Raw genomic sequence first — 10,384 nt, 5'->3', positions numbered from 1 at the left:
TTTATCTACCACATTGTATCAGCAAAAATAACAGATGTGGGTTATTTAACTCGAAACAAATTTATGGATATTTTCTGCATGAATCTAATTCCTAATAAAGTACTTATTTTTGGAATTTTGGGTGGTTTATTCTTATAATTTTTGATAGATCTTTATATACTTATATTTCTTTATAGTTAAAAATGATTTACTATATCCATGCATATATGTATAGTCTAGTACCTTTTGTGATTTTAAAATCGATAATAAAGAAATGTATTATAAAATTCAAAAGATACAAAGGGCATAATCTACCATCTGCCCTATTCCCTGGACACCCAATTTCCTATTCACAAGTAATCCCTACTTGTATTAACAGGTTTTTTAAAAAAGAGACCTTCTAGAGATCGTCTATCCACACACAAGCGTATACACACAAATATAGTCATAAAGATCATTATAATTATTGTTTCCCCCTAATGATAACATACTATATAAATAAGCATTTTTTTTTTTTTGCCACTTACCAATAAGTCCTGGCTATGATTGTCATATCAGCATTTGGAGACCTTCCTGGCTTATTTTAACAGCTTCATAGCATACTATTTTTTTTTTTATATACGAGAACTGATATAATTAGTTCTTGATTGTGGTTACCATTAATATCCTTCTACTTTTGTAGTTTTATGCGTGTATGTATCTATCTGCAGCATTAATTCCTAGAAATAGAACGGCTGGGCCAAAGGGCAGCTGCATGAGTCATCCAGATGTATGCTTCTGAATTTTCCTCCCAAAACATGGTTGTCCCGATTTATATTTCCACAGGCAACATGAAAGGGCCTGTTTCCCCACATTTATTCCAACATAGTGCATTGTCACACTTTTGGGGTCTTGCCATTGTGTGGGGTGAAAACCGTTATATCATTATACTTTTAAATTGCATTCTATATTATATTATATTCTCTATTATGGTTTCTATTTAGTTATCTTAAATAAATATTTGATACAGATTTTTCAAGTTAAGTAAAATATGGGCCAAACGATGAGAAATCAAGAAGGTTTTAGTCTTAAAATTCTAAAAAACAAACTTTTGAACATCTAATAAGTTGTCTTTCTTTCTGCCTCTTATTCTCTATTTTCCTTTCCTATTTACCTCTATCTGTCAACCATTCATGAAGAATTTAAATCTACATTTAATATTTCTATTTACTGAGTAAAATGTTTTGATACCTTTATTGTAAAAAGCAAAATAATTAGAGAATTCTATATTTCTTAAAAGATAAATTTAAAACAACCATATCCTTTAGGTCAGTCAGTTTTTGGTTGGAAGCAACAGAAACTATGGCTGATTGAAGCACAAATGGGGTAGCTCTAACTGCAGGTAGGCAGGCTCATCAGCCATGAACACTGTTCAGAATTATGCTACAGAATCACACAGGCATCGCCATTGTTGTGCGCTATCCTCTGTGGCTTGATCATTCCTGATTATCGACCTTGGGTGCTGTGGTGGCACAACTGCTCCTGCTACCTCAGAAAATGGATGTGGCTGCAACTGGATTTTCCAAATGAAATTGGAGCAGTCCCTGCTTCTTTAGGCTTACAACATCTGATTTGGTCAGTGTAGGCCATGTCTGGTCTGTGGTCTTGGTCGGGTGTCCATGCTCTGCCTGTAAAGGAGGTTATGAAAACCGATATTAGGCCTTTGCGGCTTCATAGTTAGAGGCAGGCTCATCTTCCCCTCTACAGGAGGGGACATCCTATCATTGAAGGTTGGTAAAAAAGGTTGACGATTATTATCAATAATTCTCAACTGGTGTTCTTATCCTCCAGTTGATGGTCTTTAAAAGACTGCTACTTGAGAATCACAAAACTAATATTCTTTTCCTTCTCTTGGCCTGAAATATTGAGGGTTAAGGAGGAAAATAAGGCTGGGCACGGTGGCTCAAGCCTGTAATCCCAGCACTTTGGGAGGCTGAGATGGGCGGATCACGAGGTCAGGAGATCGAGACCATCCTGGCTAACACGGTGAAACCCCGTCTCTACTACAAAATACAAAAAACTAGCCGGGCGAGGTGGCGGGCACCTGTAGTCCCAGCTACTCGGGAGGCTGAGGCAGGAGAATGGCGGGAACCCAGGAGGCGGAGCTTGCAGTGAGCTGAGATCTGGCCACTGCACTCCAGCCTGGGCAACAGAGCGAGACTCCGTCTCAACAAAAAAAAAAAAAAAAAAAAAAAAAAGGAGGAAAATAATTGGTCCTGTCTTCACATAGCCTGATAGAATTTTGGCTGGGACAGGGAAATAGGAAGATGCGGTTAGAGAAATAACTGCCAATACCAATATTTATGCCTGTAAGTACCAATTTTTAATCTTCTACTTTGATTATTAAAGTATACAATCTCTTTCCAGGGTCTTAGTTTTTCTCAAAAATAATTTAACACACTAACAGTTTCGGGATGAAAATAGCAATATATTGTTTTTGTATTTTCTAGAATCAGAACAGGAAGTTAGGACTAGCTGCAAAGATATACATGCCTAAAAGGAAATTAATATAAACCATTTTTACCAATCTAATTGTATTAGTTTGCTAGGGTTGCTGTAACAAAATACCACAGACTTGGTGGCTTAAACAACAGAAATTTATTGTCTCACAATTCTGGAACTACGTGTCCAAGCTCAAGGTCTCAGTAGGGTTGGTTCCTTCTGAGGGAAGGATTTGTTCCAGACCTCTTTTCTTGGCTTGTAGACAGCAACCTTCTCCCAGTGTCTACACGTTGTTTTCTCTCTGAAACTGCTTCTGTGTTCACATTTATTCTTTTTATAAGGATATCAGTCCTGCTGGATTACAGCCCATCTTAATGATCTCATTTTAACTTGATTACCTCTGTAAAGATTCTATCTCCAAATAAGGTAACATTCTGAGGTACTGGGGATTAGTACTTCAACATATGAATTATGGGGCAGTGGACACAATCAACCCATAACATGAATCTTTTTGGTGATCTAAATAAAATTTGTGTTTAAGAGAGAAGGCAAGGAGGCTGCAAACTACTGGATAGGCTGTTTTTGACTTGTGATTTGGGAAAAAAGTAGTGCTGAGGTCCAGGGGTTTGAGATGATAGGATTCCTAAATGCGGGCAGGACCAGGAAGACCTCTCTTAGTTCAGAATGGAAGGTTGTAATATTTTAAAAGAATAATTTGCGGACAAGATGTAAGTGCTTAAATCTAAGCAGAATTTAGTAACTATGTGTCCTGTATGTAGCCCTAAAAAACTCTTTTCTTTTTTATAATTTAAAAATGTACAACTTCTTCAATTCTCTTTCTAGGTGCTAAAACTCATTCTAAAAACAATTTGACAATGAATATTATAATAGAACTTAATCCAAGTCATTTTACTAAATTTTTCTTTGATTATTGAAAATTAAATACAAAATCTCAAAATGTTTGGGTATTTTCACATGAATTCATCTAATCAAACCACATTTTTTAGCATCTACATATAAAGCAAGATTCAGTAAAAAAGTTCTTAAGTTAGAAAAATTTGATGAACTCTTCTCAAATCTTCCTGCCTTATCCACCACTCAGGACTCAGAAACAATAAACTATGTAAAGCTCTATGAGTCCAAAATATGAGCAAAGACTCTCACTTTTAATTTACATAGACATTTGGCATGTACTCTGTTGTTTTCAAGCACTTCAGAATTAAAATAGAGATGATTGCTGAGATGTTGCAAGGAATTAATAATATATGTAAATACAGTTGACCCTTGAACAACACAAGGCTGAACTTCAGAGGTTCACTGATAGGTGGATTTTTTTTCAACCAAACACAATGGAAAGATAGTATTCGCAGGATACAAAACCCATATATGGGAGGGGCCGATTTGAGTATGTATGGATTTTGGTAGAAGCTGGAGTTAACCAAGGGCTTACTGTACTGTCACATTTTATGAAATAGTTTTGCTAAAATTACAGCCTTACATTTTTTTTTTAATAGATTGAAATCTAAGAGAGTTGACTCTCCCTTCTGAGTCTCCTTTGCACTCTGTCTCTTTAGGTTCTTACCACATTCTACCTTGCATTTTGGCAAATAACACATATGTTTCTACCATCCTCTGAAGTAGGATTATGGGAAGAATGTATTCTCTTCCCTTCATTTTCTTTGGGCACTTCCTCTTAGTACCTTGCTGAGTAAGAGTCACTATAAATGTTAACTTTGAGACATTTGAATGTGAATAAGCAAAGCAACCACATGATGGCAGCATGTTAAAAGAGTAAAGAATTATTTACTTGAAGCCATCCTTTTAATTTTTTAAAATCGGTATGAACAAAGAAAAAAACCTCATATCTACCTGCTTTGTGAATCCTGTATTCTAGTCAGCTCTTACAGATGCAGGATATGAAGTGAAGTGACCGGTTTTCAAATCCCAAAAACAATAAGGAACAAAAGAACAGAGAGCTCTGAGTTCTTAGATTTTAAGCTAGAACAAGACAGTCAGACTGACTCATTCTTCAAGCTGAGCAGTTTTTGGTATTCAGTATGGGGATTATTTGGTGAATTATGCAAAGCAGAATGGTAATTTATGGATAGTGCCTAAAATTAATGTCTAGTAGATGTTTTTGGTTGCTCCGCAGATTACTGAAACAAACAAACAAAAAATAAAAGAACTCTCAGTTTTCTACATGTGCGTGTAATGTGTTTTTGAATGAATCACCAAAACATTGCAATGATTAACTTTAACATCTTTGCTTTGTCATCTGTGATTAAGGATTTATTTTTTTCATTAGCAAACAAGTAAGTCAACATTCCTTGAAAGTCTCCAACTGCATGATAATTGCCTAGGTAAGAGAGAGACAGTGAGAGAAAGCTTTTGTATTGGAAAAGTCTACATGGGATTAATTCAAGGCCCTAAACAGTGTCATAGACGTATCTGCCATTTTTACCCTCTCATTTCTGTTTTCTTTTGCAATGGCTTTATTCCCAACCGTGCTTTCTTTTGTGATAGCAAACATGACTCTAGGCTACTGGTTTCTCTACTTCAAAAAGGCACGGTAGCTCACACTTGTAATCCCAGCCCTTTGGGAGGCCAAAGGGGGTGGATCACGAGGTCAGGAGTTTCAGGTCAGCCTGGCAAACATGGTGAAACCCGGTCTCTACTAAAAATACAAAAATTAGCCGGGCATGGTGATGGGCACCTGTAATCCCAGCAACTCGGGAGGCTGAGGCAGGAGAAATGCTTGAACTCAGGAGGCAGAGCTTGCAGTGAGCCGAGATCGCGTCACTGCACTCCAGCCTGGGCAACAGAGCAAGACTCTGTCTCGAAAAATAAATAAATAAATAAAAATTAAAATTTAAAAAAGGGTTCTCTTTCTCAAAGGTTTCAGCAGAAGTTCTGGGGCTCGCTCCTATTGGCCAGGCTTGTGTCACTTACGAATTCCTGAACCAGTTTCAGTGGTAGGAAAAAAGAGTGCTCTGATCTGCTAGGCAGATCACAGGCTCATTGACAGACCCAGATTTGAACCACTCCTCCAGTTCCTGAACATGAACTGATAATGGAAGAACAGAGGTTTCCCAAAGGAAAACAAGGATGCTGTTACCAAAACAAGGGGGAAGAAATGTCAGGCAGGCAGAAACAATAGCTATCCACTAAAAGAAATTTAAAAGATACAATCCTTACCTTCAATAAGTTTACAAACTTGAAAAGAATTATGAAACTGAATAAATATTATCAAAATCAATGTTTAAAGTTGCTTTAGAGCTTTTGAAATGCTTATTTCATATGATCCTTTCAAGAACGTTTTTAGTTCAGTTTTATTTTGTAGTTAAAGTCAAAGAGAAACACAGACATTATTTGCTTACCTGATGCTTATCATGCCAAACGTAGAGCTTTTTATCAAAGTTGAAACTCATATTCATATTTCCCAAATGACAGTAGTTCTACTTATATATGACATTAAGGTTTATGAATATTTATATATAAGTGAGTAGAAAATATGTTTACATTATATGATCTAATATGCAAGAATCAAACTATGTTTGACATGAGAAAAAAATCACCAAGCATGGTGTTTTTCAAATTGTGTTCTGCCTACATTATAATTTCTCGGGTTGTTTGTTATGAATTTCAAGGTTTCATTCATGAATCAGAATATCTACAGATGGGGCCCTGGGAATTCGTGTTTTTTAACAAGAGGCTCAGGTGATTTTTATGCAGTGATGTTTAAGAACCTCCAACAACACATTTAACTGCAGCCTTAGAGACCTTATACTTATAGAAATGAAAGCAGAGATCCACAAGATATTTCTCAGGTTTTGTATCCTATTCTGGTCACCTTTCCTTTTTTGTGCTTTTCTCTGCTTTCTAAGTTAAAATAGACATCAATTAGAAAGGTTAGGAATTATACCATCATTATATCTAATTTGTGATCTTCCAAATTAATCAGTGAAAAAGAGCATTAATTTTCACAGCAAATAACTAAAACTCAAAACTTAGAATTAAAAAGGATCTTAGCTGAACTGCCCTATGCTCAGATAAGGAAATCAATTTCTCAAAAAATAAAGTGACTTGCATAGCTAAGCAATTAATATTGACAGCCCTTTTAGAATCTACTCATTTTTAAGTGACTATTTCATTTGGAGAAATGGTCATAAAAGTCAGTTAGCATTTATAAGTAAAACTCAGCTTTAGTTAAATTTAATTGTGTGTGCAGCAGAGCATAGAATTCAATTTCAAAATCCTGAACCATATTTTATGACTTGTCTTCATTAGCAGTTACTGGACATTTGCTGTCTCTCTACATGTATTCCTCATTTAATCCTCACATCTCTACAAAGTAGGTACTATTATGCCCATTTTAGAAATGAGAAAGCTAAGGCATGAATAGATTAAGAAACTTACCCTAGACCAGTGTTTCTCAAACTTTATTTGCAAAAGAATCACCCAAGAGTCTTGATAATTTGCAAATTCTGACTTGGTAGGTCTGGGGTGAATCCTGAGATTCTGCATTTTTAATCAGCTCCCAGGTCAAGGCAACAATGTTGGCTTGTGGATCATACATTGTGTAACAAGGTTCTAGATCACATGTCCTAGGGTCTTAACACTACCTGTCTGACTGAAACCCATGCACTTAACCCCTATGCAGAGTATGCATTGACCTTTCTCCTTACTACATTGTAATTTACTTCCTACAGATGGAACCAGTGATACTAGTTCTTGATGCATATACATTTGTGATGCAATTTTACCCTTGAGGAATATCCAGGGAAGCAAAGCACTACGGGGATCATCATTCTCATCCTAGAGGCTCTCTTCTACATCTGCCTCTTCTGGGACCACAGCTCCCAAGAGGAAAGATAGAGGTGGCAGTGGCAGCTGACAATTTACCTTATTCTTTGGAATCTCAGGGTTTCTCCTGCTCAGTGAGTGCAGCCATTCAACTCTGACTTCTCCTCCTCAATCCTCCCATGAATATGTAGTATATAAAATCTAACTATGCTTCATGCTTTCTTATGCATGCTTATTTAAATATATATATATATAATATGCATGTGCTTTCTTTGCTTCTCATTTTACTAGGTATTCACAGTTCATTTTCTTCCAGTAAGTCTTTTTATCCTATTCTTTTTTTGTGTCCCCAAACTCTTCCTTTGTGGTTATGCTATAATTTTAACATTTACCAAAAAAGAAGAGTCAAGTTAGCCACTTTTCATATATATTACTTTGGTTAAATCAGTCTGGCCTAGAGGATTTCCTTTTCACTGTTCTCTTTCTCATCAGGTGAGGTAGTTTGACTGACTTGGTTTGTTCAAGCAAAGGGACAATGGGAAATAAATCTGGATGTTCAGCATAAAAAGAGCTAATGACAAAGCTATTTTTAGGGAAAGGGACTTCTTGTCTTTCCTATATTATTCTTTATGTCTGTTTGATGTCTCTATTTTCTGGTTCTTATCTTTAAAAGACAGCTGCTTTGCCTCAGGCATAAATCAGAAGAGGAAAACCAGCTTCTGGACCCGGAGGGAGGATGAAACGGAATAGGAATTGAGGGAAGTGGAAGGGAAGACTAAGGGACCCCTGGAGAGTCCCTACTAAGCCAGACATAACAAACAAAAGTCCTCTGCTACTGGGGAAGACAGAACAGAGAAGCCAGCAGGGGAAGAAAAAGATGATGCTGTTCTTGATGCCTCAAAAACTGCAAGGGAGAACCCAGGCAACTGATATACACACCCTTGGAACAAATCTACCCCAGAAGTACAAGACACACACTTCAAATTCATGGAATAAATGGGAGGTGAGTGTTCAATTCCAAGACACAAGACAGAATTGGGCAAGAGGGAGGAATGCTACTACTTGTAAGTCATAGTTACATAAAAACAGCAACCACATTGTGTTTTTCCGTAAAGTTCTAGATCTGTGGTCCCCAATCTTTTTTGGCACCAGGGACTGGTTTCGTGGAGGACAGTTTTTCCACTGACTGATGATTCAAGCACATTACATTTATTGTGCATTTTATTTCTATTATTATTACATTGTAATATATAATGAAATAATTATACAACTCACCATAATGTAAAATTGGCGGAAGCCCTGAGCTTGTTTTCTTGCAACTAGAGGGTCCCATCTGGGGGTGATGGGAGATGGTAACAGATCATCAGGCGTTAGATTCTCATAAAGAGTGTGAACCTAGACCCCTCGCATGCACAGTTCACAATAGAATTCGCACTCCTATGAGAATCTAATGCTGCCGCTGATCTAACAGGAGGTGGAGCTTGGGCAGTAATGCTCCGTAGCCCCACTGATCACCTCCTGCTGCACAGCAGGGTTCCTAGCAGGCCATAGACTGGTACCAGTCCACGACCCAGGGGTTGGGACCCTAGCTCTAGATTTAAGTGTTTATAGATGAAGTACTTTAGTTTTCCTGGAAAATGTATTGAAGATCAATTTATTCAAGGTTATCACACATGTTAAGAACCTCACAAAGCTCTTAACCTCTGTAACCCCGGTAGGTTTGGGAGGCTGAAGTGAGAGGATTGCTTGAGGCCAGAAGTTTGAGACCAGCATAGGCAATACTGAGAATCTCTGCCTCTACAAAACAACTCTCACAATTTTATATATACACACAAATTTGGACTTCCTGAATTAACCAGTTAATATATTTTAAAATACACATTAACCCAAGAGGTAAATAACTCATCAAAATTCAGTAAAAATAATTACTTGACACCAGATAGCTAGCTTTACATTTTCCAGTTTTTTAGCCAGTTGCTAGAAATCACATAAACATAGTCTGATTTTTATAAATTTGGCTGAAAAATTGAAGGATTATTATCAATTTCAGTTACTGTTTCTTTTTAAAAATTAGCTTAAGTTTGATATTGAAAATATAAAGCTTTTTAAAAATTGAAATGCTGAATGAAAGGAATAAAAATCATGTTATAGTGTTAGTAGAGTTCTCAAACAGCTCACTCATATTTTAACATACTCTTACCCTAAGGTATTAGAGAGTGGATTGTTTAAATACAGGTAAAAGCTATAGGAGTTACAGAAGTGGTGAAAGGAGGGAATGCTAGCAATTTTGTGGTGGCCAAATAAAAACAATGTATTTATCAATAGATACAAATGTGCAGATTAATTCTTATTTTAGACATCTTTGGCAGCTAGAAGTACAACTTTAGGCTCTCAAGAATGACAGTTTTGATTTATATTATTCTCCACAGCTCCATTTAAGTACACTACTACTCTATCTGCATTCCTTTTCTCTTACTTGACGGCTAATGGGCATTGCCTTTCCTTGATATCTCTCAAATAAATAAAACTAGAAGGATTTTTAAGGAGCATAAACATTCAGCTCCCAGCTGTATACACACACACACACACACACTCACACACACTCTCACACTCACGAAGTTAGAGAAAAGCTCATAAAAACAACAGCAATAAAAAGCCAGGGAATATATAAATGTAGAACCTCAGTTTCTACAGAATATTCTTGAACAGAAACTACTAAACTACTGTAATTGTTGTGCTAACAGACAACAGTGATGTCTGAGTGAGAGTAAGTATATGAAGATGATAAGACTATAGATAAATCTTCATATATAGCTTGGTTTTTTTGTTTTGTTTTGTTTTTGTTTTTGAGACAAGCTCTCACTCTGTTGCCCAGGCTGGAGTACAGTGACACGATCACGGCTCACTGCATCCTTGACTTCCTGGGCTCAAGCAATCCTCCCTCCTCAGCCTCCCAAGTAGCTGGGACTATACGTGCATGCCACTACACCCAGCTAATTTTCTCTAGTTTTTGTAGAGATGAGGTCTTGCTTTGTTACTTAGGCTGGTCTCAAACTCCTGTGCTCAAGAGATCCCTCTGCCTTAGCCTTCCAAAGTACTGGAATTATAGGCATGAACTACC

This window comes from Macaca nemestrina, chromosome 3 (assembly GCF_043159975.1).
Source record: "Macaca nemestrina isolate mMacNem1 chromosome 3, mMacNem.hap1, whole genome shotgun sequence".
Lineage (NCBI taxonomy): Eukaryota > Metazoa > Chordata > Mammalia > Primates > Cercopithecidae > Macaca > Macaca nemestrina.
Note: the sequence above shows the minus strand (reverse complement) of the source record.